Source organism: Cryptomeria japonica, chromosome 11 (assembly GCF_030272615.1).
Source record: "Cryptomeria japonica chromosome 11, Sugi_1.0, whole genome shotgun sequence".
Lineage (NCBI taxonomy): Eukaryota > Viridiplantae > Streptophyta > Pinopsida > Cupressales > Cupressaceae > Cryptomeria > Cryptomeria japonica.
The window spans coordinates 337999847-338016811 of record NC_081415.1 but is presented as its reverse complement, the minus strand read 5'-3'; positions in this window follow the sequence as shown (position 1 = coordinate 338016811).

Below are 16965 nucleotides of genomic sequence, written 5' to 3'. Positions count from 1 at the left end.
TTATTCTTTTGTTTCTCTTTGTTGCATTATTATTTGCTTACATGTATATTAATTTGGCTTATAAAGTTGCAAACAAGTTTAAATCTTTCATCTACTAGTTAGATAATGATTCACCCCCTCCCCCTCTCAGTGTCTTTGGGATTGATCAAGTATCTAACAATTGGTATCAGAGCCTAGTCCTCTATTTGCAGAAGCCTAACAGCTTGAGCAAGATTTTGAAACCGGTACCGATGGAAAGTTTGAGATGACAGTTGGAAGGAGCTCTTGAAGATTTTGATGCAAAAAAATTGAAGAATATCAAACTACAAGATGAACTCAAAATTGGTCGGGAATTTATCAAAGCACTTCAAGATAACCTGGTTATAGCAAAGAATAAGAGAAAAGAATTACATGTGCAATTGCAAAATCAAGATGATGAAAAAAAGGAAACTCTTAGTGACATTGCAGAGAAACTCAGACAAGAGAACAGTAACATGAAGTATGAGATGCAATATTTAACCATGAGATTATGCAAGGATATTGAAGATAGAAAGAGGAATGAAGAAGATTTGGCCAGAAGACTTAATGAAAGATTAGATGAATCTCTAAGGCTTAGTTATGAAAATGATATGCTTAAAACATATTTGATTCACATGCAACATGACAAAGAGGAACTTATGAGACAAGTTAGTACTTTGGAAAGTGAGTTGGTCACTGCAAATGAGTACAAAGACAAATTAAAGAAGAGTTCAGGCAAGCTTAATGATATGCTGAAAAGTCAGAAACCTAGAGAAATAGTTGGACTTGGATTTGAACATGGAGAAAGTTCTGGAACTACAAACAATCATGATCACAGCAAACCGGTAAGGAAACCTAATGCTTATAAATTCTATGGGAAATGTTCTAATTGCAACAAATTTGGTCATAGAGAAAATCAGTGCAGATTTAGGAATAATTAGAATACAAACTTACCCACCAATCAATGTTCCAAATGGAATAAAAATTGTCATAACTCAGTGAATTGTAGAATGAATGTGAAATGCCATGTTTGTGGTAGATTTGGAAATTTATCTAATCAATGCAGAACTCAAACCGGTCAATGTTATGGAAAAGCTATTCAGAGAAACAATGTAACTTGTTATGCATGTAACAAGATCGGGCATATTGCAAAATTTTGTAGAAGCAAGAGTGTACCAGCGAACAATAAAGGATCTAATGAAAAAGGCAAAGAAAAGGTAAATTAAATCAAGCAAGAATTCACTAAACAATGGATTAGGAAGAGAGATCAAAGAAATGATGAATCTGTCTCTGAACCGGCAGAACAGAGCAATCGTGCACTGGTAGGAGATTCTTCATCTAACTAAGGAATAATCCTTAGAAGATCATGCATTTACCCTCAGTTGGTGGTAATAAGTTATATTTCTTCTTTACCAGTAGACATGTTGAGTTACAATGAAAATTTACCTCACCAGCGAAGCATTTAATGCGGTTGTAAGTTAACTTTTTTTGTTATAAAGCATGGTAATTTCTCGTTTCAACTTACCAAAGCATTCAAGAATTTGAAGAGCATGAAATTTGAGCACCAGCATTCAGGAAGCAAAACAGCAAAGGATTTTCAAGGCATCCAAGGTTTTTTAGTTAAAAGGTATTTATCTTATGACATGCCATCTTCATCTTTTGTTCTTGAATTCATTGCAAACCCTACTATTGTAGAAAATGTCAAGGGTCCTAGACCTGTCTTCAAAATCGCCCCTAAGATAGCTAAGTTGGATGACTAAATTGATGCATTTTCAAAAATTCCAAAGGGAGTCGTATTTGTTGAAGACACTAGGGCATACATTCAATGTAACATCAAAGATTTAAAGAATATGTTCATAAATGTTATTGCTGACAACCAAGGTGTAGTCAAATCAGAACATAAGATTGTTGAGGATTTAGGGTTCAATGACATCCTTCATACACCTGAATTCTCAGATGAGATTATCCGTTATGTTCTTATCCGAGTTCACAGAGAATTTTTGTGGTTAGATTCAGTTTTCAAGATAACTAAGGAAGCAATTAAGGTTGTTACAGGTTTACCTTCTACCAATACTAGGCCTGATAAGAAAAATAAAATTCCAAACAAAGAGGTTATAAACTTAATCGGAGCTACATTTGACAACAAATCACTTAGGGTTAGTGAAATAAATGACAACAATGTCAAATATGCTAGTATGGTTATTGGATACAAAGTTGCTCATACTAATAGGTTAAATTTTGTATCAAGTTTATGCATTCATAGTGCCTATGAGATGATTATGAATAATGCTAAAATTGACATCTATGAATGGTTGAAAGATGAACTCTTGGAAAATTTGCACAAGATCAAAGGTGACAAGAAGGGAACTTTCAAGTTTGGGAACCTGATTGTGTGCTTAATGTTGTATTTCTCAAAGGTGATTCTCGGTATTGGACACAAGGACTTTGCCTATGATATTTGTGTTGGAAAATAGATAAAGGAAGCAATTACCGGCATGGGCTCAGATAGTGACAAACTGGTAAAAGAATACTTCAAGGATTTTCAAGCCAAAATGAGGCAAAGGGAAAGGATTCCCCAAAGCATTGTAGACAAATATAACAAACAAATATGCTTTGTGATTAAAAGAGATGAAGTATGGATGGAGGAAGTTAGACCTAGAACTGTCTGGACAACAGAGATGGGATATGAGGTGGATTCACACATCTTGGATTCATATGCTAAAATACTCTTAGATGCTCCACCGGAACCGATGGAGGAAATATTTGGTAATGCTGAAACTATAGAGAGTGGTGTTGCTATGCAGAAGCAAAGGAAGAAAAGAGAAAAAGAAATAAAAGATGCTTTGAAGTTTGTAGAAATTGTTAAGAAGGGTTTATTGAAACTAGATCTAATGAAAGGTGTAGTTGAACAAGAAAGAAAATCATAACAACAATCGGTAGCACATATTTATCATGTGGCTACCTCATCCGATTTTGACAGTGGTAAGGTAGTTGGATTCAAAAGGGTGGACAGAAAGAAAAGAGAACCCTCACCGGCACCTGCTCCATCTCCGAAGAAAGCAAGAACACTCAAAAAGAAACAACAGGCTATGAGAGAGCCTAGTGGTCAGAAGAAGAAAGTCACACCAAAGAAGAAACAACCAGAACAAAAGGAACCAGATACTCTTTCACCGGAAGAATTGGTAAATGAAATTACTCGGGAAGGAAATATTAGTAATGTTAACAAGTTTTATCATTCTTTTCAAGATTCAAACAAGGATACTATTGAGGAAAGCATTATTTTGTATCTTGATATATATAAGAAATTTCTTATTGAAGCTATAGATGTTCTTCCTAATGATTTATACTTAAGACTTGAAGCAAAGAGAATGTATGTTATGGAGTTAGACAAGAAATTGAAGGTTGAGGCTATGTTAGTCGTTCATCATGTTAATTCAAAGTAAGAAATAGATGACTTAATATCTGAAGCTAACAGGATTGTTTTTGCGAGTGGTCACCGACAAGTTAGTCTTATGGCTGGCAGAGTTAAAGAGATTGCAGATGAAATAGCTGATAAATGGGATATATTCTTTGTTGAAAAGGAGAAGAAAGAAGAGAAAGATAGACATAAAATTGATAAATCATTTACTAAAGTATATAAGAAAGATAAGGGTAAGGGTAAGGTTGGCAATATACCAGATATTATAGTTAAGGACAACTTACTGCCACCAGCTTAGGACACCCCACCGTTAGTAGCAGAGGCACCGGCAGAAATGCAAAATTAGCTTGGAGAAGATAAGTCAAAGGAAGTAAAAGCAGATAATGTTGATCCTGAGTCAGACATTCTATTCACCATGAATGTTCACACTCAGGATATTAATATTGTGTTGGATAAGGAAACTGCAGAGGAAAACAAAGTTGAAATTACAAATGTTGATATCTCTGAGTCACCGGTCAACACTGTTGACAATCAGCAGAACATTGGGATACCGGCAGAAGTAGAAAAGGAACAAGAGCAGAATGTATCTAAACCGACAGGGAATGAAAATAAGAATGAAAACAAGAATGAGAATAAGGAAGAAAAAGTGGATAAAGAAGAGGTTAAGGATGGAAGCAAGGAAGCAAAAGTGGTTAAGGTAACTGGACAGGTATCTAGAGAAGAGAAGAAAATTATTGCAGTACCTAGTACTTCTCCCAGTACATCAACCACAGATTACAGATTGACAAATGTCACTGATGTATTATTGGATTCCATTAAGAAGATAATAGAATGCAATGCCTTAGCATTTAAGGCTATTGATGATTCTTTACCAATTTTGCAGATGATTGCACCTGCGTGCAAGGTTGATCACATTGTTGGGTCTATAGGTAAATTGGACACATTGTCCAAATTCATTTCTTCTAATATTCAAATTGTAGATAAGATAAATAAGGAGACTAATCAGGAAAGGGTAAATAAGGAGAAGGACAATTTCTTTGACAAAACAATAAAGGACTATACAGGACAGATTGATTCTTTGTTACTAGCACTTAATTCCACCATTCTGGAATACAAGGAATTGTACAGGGAAGCATGCAAACCACACCATTTAATAGAAGATATTGATGAGCAAATAAAGAAGACACGGAAAGAATTTGATGACATTGTTGACAATATGATTGGTTCTTCGGAACTCACATCAGTTTTGGATCAAGAGATGGCAATTTATGAAGAGAAGATTGAGAAGTTGGAAAGAGAAAAGGCAAGGCTGAGAATGAAAACCTGGGAGTTAAAGAACAAACTTAGTCCTAGATTGGATCATTCGTTAACACATCGGAATGAGTTATCTAAGGCAACTATTCAAGCGGAAATATCACCGGAGCAACAAATGCATTATCTCGCCGGTATGATCCAGTAGATAGAGACTATAATTTCTGACAGTACTAAGTTTTTGAAAGGTTTTAACTTAGTTTTGGCAGACATTTTCTAGATTGTACATAACTGGCTACAAGGTTCTAAGTAATTTTTGATACTTTTGACATCCTTTTTCATTAATGTCAAAGCGAGAGTGGTGCAATGAGAAAAATATATAAAAGGAGATCATTTGCTTAGGGGGAGAACTCTCTGTTTTTGGACTTCATTTTGGATATCAGTTTTGTATTTTTCTCATGAGTGTTACCATCAATGCCAAAGGGGGAGATTGTTGGCATTATACAGTCAGATGAGAATGGTTGATGTTGTCATTGATGGAAACCAACTAGTAATATGGTTCACAGGCTATACCGGCAATAGATTTCACCTATCGGCACCGACAGTCACAATAAAGTTTATTCACACCGGCATCCAATTACACCGGCAACAGATTATACTAGCAGTCCAAGCCGACTTGGAAATAATATTGTTTTGTATTGTAAATATATTTGTATAGCCGGCATGATGTATTGTAAAGACTCATATGTGTATGAGATCTTGTAGGTCATTTTGAAATGTAATTAGGTATGTATGTAAGCGGTATATGAGAGTGAATAATTGTATATGCACTTTGATGTATTTATATTGAGAGCGAATAAGAAGCATAGCAGAGCGAAGCAAGGTTTATAGCAGAGGTATCAGATAGAGCTTAAACTGGTACTAAATCCACCATTGCAGATGCTAATTTAAGTAGTACATTGTCATTGGATTTAACCATCCAATTATAGTCAGTGGGACTCCCGTTTGTTGTTGAGCAGTGAGCTCTAGGCAGTTGGCCTTCCTACATGTGCAGGCCCCTATTGTACTGAGTAATATTTATTCATATTGGCCAGTGAGTAAATATTGTGGGTCACAAATCCCACCGATCTTTTTCCCTTACTGGGTTTCCTGGCCAAAAATATATGTGTTACGGTGTGAATTGATGCTTATTCTTTTGTTTCTCTTTGTTGCATTATCATTTTCTTACCGGTATATTAATTTGGGTTATAAAGTTGCAAACAAATTTAAATCTTTCATCTACCGGTTAGACACTGATTAACCCCCCCCCCCTCTCAGTGTCTTTGGGACTGATCAAGTATCTAAAAATGCCAACAATCTCCCCCTTTGGCATTGATGGCAATACAAATATCAACACCCTTGATTGTGATGATTGAGAGTAATGCACATACACAGGTATAGGAATCCCGGTTTACATTTTTCCATGTACTCTCCTTCAACCGAGTCTCCATGTCTTCAGCTGGTAACTGGTTATAGTTCTTCTACCCCTTTGACAATAATGCCAAACTGAAAGTAAAACATATAGTGTCATACTTCATTGTTCTGCAACTAGGTGCTCCCCCTATGGAGTAGCTCCACTCTACACCAATCCTTCTTCAAGATCTTTAATAAGCTTTGGGACTGATGTCTTCCTCAGCTTAATTGACCTCATGTAGGGGCGCAACCCCTAGCTGACCTCTAAGATACTCAAAAGTAGCCTTAGGCAGAGGTTTATTAAAGATATCTACTAGTTGTTCCTTAGTAGATACATGTTGCAGCAACACATCTTTACTCTACACTTTCTCTCTCAAGAAATGATATTTCTGCTCTATATGCTTGGTTCTAGCATGCAACACTAGGTTCTTTTAAATGATTCTTGCACTGGTGTTATCATAGAAATCCTAACCGATTATGAGATTTTCAAATTGAATCCTTCCATATTGTGTTTCATCCAGATTTATTGGGTACAATTCATATACGTTGTAACATATTCAGCTTCAGTAGTTGACTATAATATACAGCTTTTCTTCTTGTTGCTCCAAGATACAAGCCTTCCTCCAAGAAAGAATGCACCTCTGATTGTACTCTTCCTATCATCAAAATTTCCTGCCTAGTCTACATCTATATAGACTTTGAAATCAAAGTTACCTACATATGGATACCATAATCCATAATCAATAGTACCTCTCAGATATCTGAATATCCTTTTAGTTGAAACCATGTGTGTCTCCTTTGGGTTCTTCTGAAATCTGGCAACTAATCCAACTACATGAGAAATATTCAGTCTGTTGTGAACATCATAATGCAGTTTCCCTATCATAGACCTATACTCCTTTTCATCCACGGATGCAGTATCATCCTCCTTAGACAGTTTACAACTTATAAACATTGGTGTCCCAACTGGTTTACAGTCTCCCATTCCAAATATCTTCAATACCTCTTTCACATATTTGGAATGTGTGATAAAAATACCATTCTTCATCTGTTGAATTTGTAAACCTATAAACAATTTTATCTCTCCTACCAGAGACATCTCAAATTCACTTTTCATCTCATTTTCAAAGTCATCACACATCTCATCATTGCCTCCAAAAATGATATCATCCACAAATACCTCACTAACTAGTATCTTATGTCCTTCAATGTTGAGATATATATTATTGTCCCCATTAGTTCTCTAAAAACCTATCTAAACCAAGTGAGAATTTAGTCTTTCATACCATGCTCTTGGTGCTTACTACAAACCGTATAGTGCCTTGTGTAGTTTGCACAGCATATCCTTTGCATCAGTCAAAGCATAACCATCTGGATGTTCAATGTAGACTTCCTCTTCTAGTATTCCATTTAGAAATGTTGACTTCACATCCATCTAATATACTTTGAATCCTCTATATGTTGCAAATGCAAGTAGAGTCCTAACACCTTCCAATCTAGCAGCTGGTGCAAATGTCTCACCATAGTCTTCTCCTTCTTCTTGTGCATATCCTTTGCATACTAGTCTGGCTTTATTTCTGACCACTACTCTATCTTCATTCAGTTTATTTATGAATACACATATAGTACATATTACAGTTTTGTTCACCGGTCTGGGTACTAGGTCCCATGTATTGTTATTCTCAATATGGTCAAGCTTTTCTTCCATAGCCTTGATCCAGTGATCATCTCCAAAAGCTTCCTTTGTTGTTCTAGGCTCAATAGTGGAGATCATACAAGAATTATCTCTTATTCTTCTTATAGTTAACACACCAGCATCTTTATCTCCAATAATCTGATCAAGATTATGATTGAGTCTTACATACCTTGGAATAACATCATCATGGTCTTTAGGTTCTTCTTCCTCACTATCTTCATCTTCTGCAAAATCCACCTATTCTGGTTGAACTAGTGCTGCAGCATTCATTTCATCAACTTCTGACTTCACCGGTTCTAGCTCCAAGATCAAAATGTTAGGTTCATCTTCCTTCTTCTCCTCACTGGTTTCTCTTGTATCTTCAAGACACTCATCCACTCAGACATTAGCACTTTCAATGATCTTCTTTGTCCAGTTGTTGTAACATTGTAGGATTTGCTCTTGGTGGAGTAACCAAGAAATATGCCTTCATCACTCTTAGCATCAAACTTACCAACATAGTCCTCTCTCTTGATAAAACATTTCATGCCAAAAATCTTAAAGTAACTGACATTACGTGATCTACCATACCAGTATTCATAAGGAGTGTTATCCTTACCTCTTTTAACCAATATTCGGTTCATCGTGTAGATAGTTGTGCTGACAGCTTCTCTACGGAAAGTTTTAGCAACACCTCCTTGTATTAGCATAGTTCTAGTAGCTTAAAAAACTGACCAGTTGTTCCTCTCTGCAATACCATTTTTTTGTGGTATCCTAGGTGAGTAAATTTGCCTCTTAATTCCATTGTCTTCATAGTATCTATTGAATTACTTTGAAGTAAATTCACCACCTTGATCAGTTCTTAAGCACTTTATCTTCTTTCCACTTTCCTTTTCAGCTAAGGCCCTAAATACCTCAAACTTGCTAAAAGGGTTTTGTTTTGTCCTTCAAGAATGTGACCCACATCATTCTTGAGCAATCATCAGTGAAGATCATAAAATACCGATCACCTTGAATACTCCTAGCCCTTATTGGTCCACAGAGGTCTGTATGAACCAAATCTAATAAATGTTCTATTGAGAAAGATTTCTCTTAAAAGTTAAGGATGTCATCTTCCCTAACTGACATTCCTTACACAGAGCATTCACCAGTTTGTCCAACTGAGGAAAACCTATTACCAATTTGGACTTACTAACTTTTACGATGTTATCAAAATTTACATGACAAAATCTTCAATGCCAAAGCCAACTATCTTCTACTTTAGCAATTAAATAGCTATTAACTTTAGAATTTAGGTGAAACAAGTTACCTTTTGTCTTCTTTCCGGTTGTAATCAAATCGCCTTTGCTTCCATAGATTTTGCATATTCCATTCTTGAATTCCAGTGGGTAACCTCTGTCATTAGGTTGAGCAACATTCAAAAGATTGTGTTTCAATCCTTCAACCCAGTAGACATCATATGCACTTCTCTTTCCATTAACAGAGATGGTTCCCTTTCCTTTTACCATGCAGGGTGATTCATTTCCAAATCTCACAACACCTCCATCAAATTCCTTCAAAGTAATAAACTTACTCTGGTCACCGGTCATGTGGTGTGAACAACCACTGTCTACAATCCAATCATCAGAACTATCCATACGAGAGACTAATTCCTTCTGATCTAATGTTTCCTCTTTAATGGCAACAAAGACAAATTCCTCATTTGCATCTCCCTTAGATTCCTCATCTATAATTAATCCATCAACTACAATGAGGCAATCTCTTTTACCTTTGCCTTTGTACTTCTTTGACTTTTCGTGTTTCTGCTCATTATCTCCATTTGTACAGTTAGCTGGAATATGTCCAATTCGGTTACATGCAAAACGCTTCAAGGTAATTTACCTCAGTACTTACCGGTACCTCTGGGTAACCGCTTGGCCAACAATGCTTCAAGATCAATCAGACTATCTTCATCATCAACTTCTCTGTTGGATCTAGACTCATGACTGTGACTAGCTTCTCTGCTTTTCCTTACCGGTGGGTTAGAAACTGAAGATTAAATGCACATTCTGATTTTTGAACACTTCCATCATAACCGTTTAATTAAAATGTAGTTAGTTTACTAATGATGGAGTCAAGAGTTACCTTTGTTTTATCAATAGACTTGAGTTCATGAATGGCTACAACTCGGATAGCGTAGACCGGTAGAAGGGTTCTCAACACCTTACTAACCACTTTGGTATCCTCCACTTTACCACCAGCACTTTTGATCTCACGGACTATCTCCTTGATCCTCTGACCATATTGTTCAATATTCTCACCTTAGGCCATCTGCATGTCATCAAATTTACCTCTCAGACTCTCTTCTTTGGCAATCTTCACATGCTCATCACTGCTATAGATATCCTCAAGTTTCTTCCACACTTCATAAGCAGTTTCCAAACCATGGACATCAACATACTCTAAATTAGGCAAGGAATTGATAATTGCCTCCAATGCTTGATTATTCTCCTGTTGCTCCTTCTTTTGATCATCTGAAAAAATCCCACTAGGAAAGATATATTTGGTAACAACATGTTCCCAATATTGACTTCCTAAGCTTTTGATATAGATCTTCATCCTATCACTCCAAATTCTATAGTTTTCCCTATTAAACTTCGGACCTTCTTTCTTCATCATGTTCTTCTAGATCTTTACCTCAAGTTGTTAGGCTTAGACACTAGAGGACCTGAAATGCTCTGATACCAATTGAGGATATGATGAATCAATAATGATCTGGTCAACTACTGAGAGGGTGGGGTGAATCAGTAGATAGAAATCAAACTAAACTTTCAACAAACTCAAACCCAACTCATAAATCAATCAGTGAACTAACCGATTTAACACTGTACTATAAACTACAACTGCACTGTCAAGTTTACCAGTAGATTAGAATACCAAAATAACAGTGTAACAGATTTAAAACTCATAACCCATTTAACCAAAACATCAAACCCCTTTACTAACATTAATAATAGCACATTTCAGATCACTTGTGGTCATCTTAACACATCTAAGTGGCTTTACCAGTTAAACAGATTAACCATATCAAAACATAACCACAAAAACCATTCACCACTTGACACAATGATTTTTGATGTGGAAACCCAAATGGGAAAAACCACGGTGGGGATGAATACCCACAATGATTTTGAATTCTTCTAAAGTTTTCCCTATTAGGAGCCAAGCCTTGTTAGAAGCTTTACAAAAATGTCATGTTAGGAACAGATCCGATTAAGGACCACCTGGTTAAGGGATTGACTACAATACCTTGTTAAAGGCAATACACTGTTAGGAGTAACCTCAATAAAGGATTTAAAATCCAAGATAATGGATCACCTGGTTAGAGGATTTAGAAAACACCAATTTTATTAAAGCTTACCTGGTTAATGGATTTAATTGTTGTAATTGTTAGAGAACAACAGTGTCTTTGTTGATCTGGTAATAGCACTACTCTGCTTGATCAAATCCTTTTTATGCTCCTATCTTCCTTCACACATTCTATGAATACTCCTTCTGGTTTGGCAATCAATCACACTGACACATTTAACCAAAATTGCCAACACTACTACAAAACAACTCATTGACCTTATAAGCAAAACAATAGGCCGGTAACACATCACAAAACCTAAGATCTCATAGAGATTACAAACAAATTGGTTCAAACATGATTGTTGGATTACATAGCAATCATCTGCACATTGTTCAAGACAACCTCGACCACTCTTGGATCATTGTACATTGTATCCTGTAACTCATCATGCGGTTTCCACTTTATGCAATGCACTCGCTCATTCCCTAGATAAAACAGTTATCTCTACGCATCAAAACCACTTTGAAACTCATCATGTGCATCATGCATATGTGGCATAATAATCTCCTATCACCATTCGATCATAGATAAACACAACCAATTCACCAAGATCCATAGGTTAGGGTTCGGTATACCAACATGTTAGGGTTACCGGTTGATCTCTCTACTTCAATAGTAATATCGGTTTCCTTCACTGCTCAACTACCAGTTGCATTACTGCATCACTATCGGTTGCAATACAACTCTATTCTCAATTACAAATAACATCAATGACAACACTATAGTTTATCAATGCAATCTTCATGCAATGCCAAAACCGATCTTCTTTACTGCTGCTTCTGTCATCATCGTCTCCGCTAACCAAATCTAAACATTAATATCTAATCATTATATCAGATCATTAAATCATAACTTTATATCTGAGATGCTCCTCCTATGGAGTAGCTTGCACCTTATCTATCCTTAATGAAGAATAAACATTAGATCCACAGGATTGATGCATCTCCATCATTCTATTCTTTTGGTGTAGAGGTCTAACCCCTAGTTTACCTCTAAGAAACTCAAAGGTAGTCTTTGGTAAGGGCTTAGTAAAGATATCAGCTATCTAATCTTTACTCTTCACATATTTCATCTTGATCTATTTTTCTTGAACTCTTTCCCTTAGAAAATGATACTTCAATTCAATGTGCTTGGTTCTAGCAGGAAGTACAGGATTATTACAAATATTTATTGCACTTGTATTATCACAATAGATAGTCATCAGTTTAGACATATCTATTTTGAATCTTTCTAGAACATGTCTCATCCATATTGCTTGTGTGCAATTCATGGATGCAGCAACCTACTCTGCTTCATATGTAGATTGAGAAACACATGTTTGTTTCTTGCTCGTCCATGCCACTAATCTTCCACCAAGAATAAAGGCTCCATCGGTTGTACTTGCAGCTTGTCACCATTATTGTTCCTACCGGTTTGCAGTCTTCCATGTCGAATGTCTTCAGCACCTCTTTGGCATACTTGCTCTGACAAATAAAGATACTACCATCCAGTTGTTGGACTTGTAACCCAATAAAGAACTTTATTTCACCGATTAGAGACATTTCAAATTCCTTTTTCATTATATCAGCAAAATCAATACACATATCATCATTTCCTCCAAAAATTATGTCATCTACAAACACTTCTTCTATCAACATATTTTCTCCATCAGTCATCAAATAAATGTTGATGTCCTCATTGGTACGTTGGAATCCAATTTTGATCAGATGTGCATTGAATCTCTCATACCATGCTCTCGGTGCCTGCTTCAGACCATATAGTGCTTTATGCAATTTGCATACCAAGTCTTTATCATCAGATAGAGAAAATCCATCTGGTTGTTCAATGTAGACTTCTTCTTCTAGAATCCCATTTAGAAAGGCCGATTTGACATCTATTTGATAAACTTTGAATCCCTTATATGCAACAAATGCTAGCAGTATTCTCACTCCTTCTAATCTAGTAACAAGTGCAAAGGTCTCTCCATAATCCTCATATTCTTCCTGTGCATGCCCTTTGCAAACTAACCTCGCCTTTTTTCTTACAAATTTTCCTTCTTCATCCAACTTATTCCTAAAGACCCATTTTGTTCCAATTACATTCTTATCCTCTGGTCTAGGAACAAGCAACCATGTCTGATTCTTCTAAATTCAATCTAGTTCTTCATTCATTGCATTAACCCAATCATCATCTTTTAGTGCTTCCTTTACTATTTTGGGTTCAATTGTAGATATCAAACATGTTTTTTCTCTTATTTTCCTCCTTGTTTGCACACCAGCATTCTTATCTCCAATCATTTGCTCTTGTCAATGGTTTAATCTAGCATACATGGGCAATACTAGTACTGGTTCTACATCTTTTGCTTCTTGTTCTTCATTTTCTTCATTGCTATCATCACCTACCGGTTGAGAACCTAATTCTCCATTTGCTATTTCTTCATTGTTCTATGCTTCCGGTACAATAATCACAAGTTTCTCATCATCTTTTTCAAGCTCGGATCTGCTAGTACCTTCTAAATTTGCAGAGAGATCATCTACCTTCACATTAGCACTTTCAATAATCTTCTTAGTTTTCTTATTGTAACATTTATATGCCTTACTTTTAGTAGAGTAACCAAGAAAGATTCCCTCATTAGATTTTGCATCAAATTTCTCAGTGCAATTATCTTTCTTAATAAAACTGACTCCCAAAAAATTTGAAATAACTTACACAAGGAGTTTTTTCATACCATAGCTCATAGGGTGTTTTGTTGTTACCTCTTTTTACTAGTACTCGGTTTAAAGTTTATACAACAGTGCTAACTGCTTCTCTCCAAAACATTTTAGGTGCATTACCCTATAATAGAATGGTTCTAGCATCTTCAACTATTGTTATGTTCATCCTTTCTACTATGCCATTCTGTTGTGGTTTCCTCGACGCTGACATATGTCTCTTGATACCATGTTCATCACAATACTTAACAAATTCATCAGATTTGAATTCTCCTCCCTAGTCTGATCTTAAACACTTCAAGTTCTTACAGGTTTCATTCTCAACCAGAGCTTTAAATGATTTTAAACTACTAAATGCTTCTGATTTCTTCTTCAAAAATGTCACCCACATCATTTTAGAATAGTGATCGGTGAAAATAATGAAATACCTATCACCATAATAACTATTTGTTCTCATAGGGCCACAGAGATCAATATGTACCAAATCTAAAATATTCTCAGAAGCACAATTCTTTCTCTTGAAAGAAAAAAGAGGTCATCTTACCAATTTGACAATATTTGCATATCACACTATCCAGTTTAACAAGTTGGGGCAATCCTCTTACAACACTTGACTTGCTTATCTTAACCAAATTATCAAAATTAATATGACAGCATCTTTTATGACACAACCAACTATCTTCCATTCTTGAAACTAGACAGTTATTAATATTACTATTCAAATGGAATAAGTTACCTCTAGTTTGCTTCCCGATAGCAATCAATTCACCACCACCTCCAAGAATTCTGTAGACTCCACTTTTAAACTCAAGCAAATAACCTTTATCATTGAGCTGACCAACACTTAAAATATTATATTTTAGACCATCAACCCAAAACACATCATCAGCTTTACTCTTCCCATTTAGAGAAATTGAACCTTTACCTTTCACCGTGCAGGGAGAGTTATTTCCAATTCTAACAACACCACCATAAAATTCATCAAGAGTTATGAACTTACTTTTTTCTCCATTAATGTGCTATTTCGCAGCCACTATCTATAATCCATTCAACACTAGTCTCCATGTGAGATAACAGTGCATTTTCATCTGTTAGTTCCTCCTTCATGGCTACAAACACAATTTCCTCATTGTCATCTTCATCTTCAGACTCCTCATCGATCACACCTTCATCTACTACAACATAACAATTTTCTTGCCCTTTCCTTTGAATCTTCTAAACTTCTCTTTCTTATCAGTGTTAGGGAAGTTAGCAGCAATATGTCCAATTTTACTACAAGAGAAACAATTCAAAGGTAGCTTTCCTTTATACTTACTAGTGCCTCTTGGAAATCTCTTTGCTAACAGTGCCTCAAGTTCCATCACCTGATCTTCATTGTCTTCATTTCCCTGGTATCTTCCATGACTTGACCTATGCTCATGATTTTGACATATTTCTTTTCCTTTTCTTGCAAATGAACCGATAACAAAAGCTTTAAAGATGGATTCAGTAGATTTTGTCACACTATTGTCAAAACTATTTAACTCAAAAGTTGTAAGGTTACAAATAAATGAATCAACAGTTACCTTGTCCTTTGAAATAGATCTAAGTTCTTGGAGTACAGATACTCTTATAGAATACTAAGGTTGAAGAGCTCTAAACATTTTACTTACTATTGCGTCATCATCCATTTTACCTCCAGCACTCTTTATGCCACCAATAACTTTTGTGATTCTCTGACCATACTGTGCAATATTTTTTTCTCCTTCAAGCAATCTCATATCATCGAAATTTCCTCTCAAGCTTTCCTCTTTGGCTCTTTTCACATGCTCATCTCCTCCATAGATTATATCTAACTTTTCCCAAACCTCACCTACAGTTTCCAATCCTTGAACATCAATATATTCTTAATTAGATAAGGTACTAACTGTTGAGACATGGACCAGCTAGGACTCGAACTTAGGACCTTCCATATGTTGCTGGAGTGCTCTACCACTGAGCTACTGGCCCCTCTTGGACTAGTCCATCATCGGTCTGGGTGTGGCTTATTTCCAATACCAACACCCCCCCTTAAGCCACACCTCTCGTGTGCTTGGGGCTCCTAGCCTAGACCTGGCTCTGATACCATGTTGATTTTCCCAGGTTTTATTGGATGTATTTTAATGTATATATCTAATTCAATCTGATACTTGCATTCTTGGAATTCTATGTATTCTCAAATTGAATAACATTATACTATATATATTCCTTTGGAGAGGCATGTCCTTGAATGGACATGTCTCTCCTTTAATTATAATAATTTAATCAATATTATAATGTTTCATCAATCAATTATTAATTTAGAATAATATAATAGATTAATATTGAATATTAAATTTTATATGATTAATAATAATATAATAATATAACATAATAATATATTATTAATAATATATGTTATTATTAATCAACATATATTATATGTATTCCAAATGATCATTCGACTCAAGCTACAAACATTAACACTCCCTCTTAGCTAGGGAGGATGATCAGACAAAATGTGCAGTGATCTCCCATGTCAACACTTATGGCCCTCACCATAGATACCACTCTTTTTGAGAGCTACCCTGTAAGGGGATTTACAAGATTAAGGCTTGTCAAGACCTACCTATTATGCCCTGCATATCTAGTACCATAATTTTCATTTACGAGTCTCCTCTTTTGTCATTATTTGTTAGTTTTTCCTTCGCTTTTTATCTTTTATTTTGTTCACCTCGAAACTTGGGTTCCTTAGGTGGGTTGTTTGCTTGTGTTTCTATTTCTTTGTTCGGGAATCTGAGACCCCAGGTTCCCAAGTTCGATGTTGTCTCGTTTGTTTGTTTGTGTAGCCCTGGAAGTTTGGGTTTCGTGTTTCTATTTTCTTGTTCGGAAGTTTGGGTTCCCTAACTCTTGAGTTCGCTTTTTGTCATTTAAAAGCATCACTTCATAACTTCGGCTTCCTGGGGTCTCGAAGTGTTAGTTCATCTTTTGGTTATCACCCCGAAAGTTCGGATTCCTGAACTCCCAAGTTGTTTTTCTGTTTGTTTTTCAGAAACTTGGGTCCCTGAGGTTCCAAGCTTGTCGCTTGTGCGTC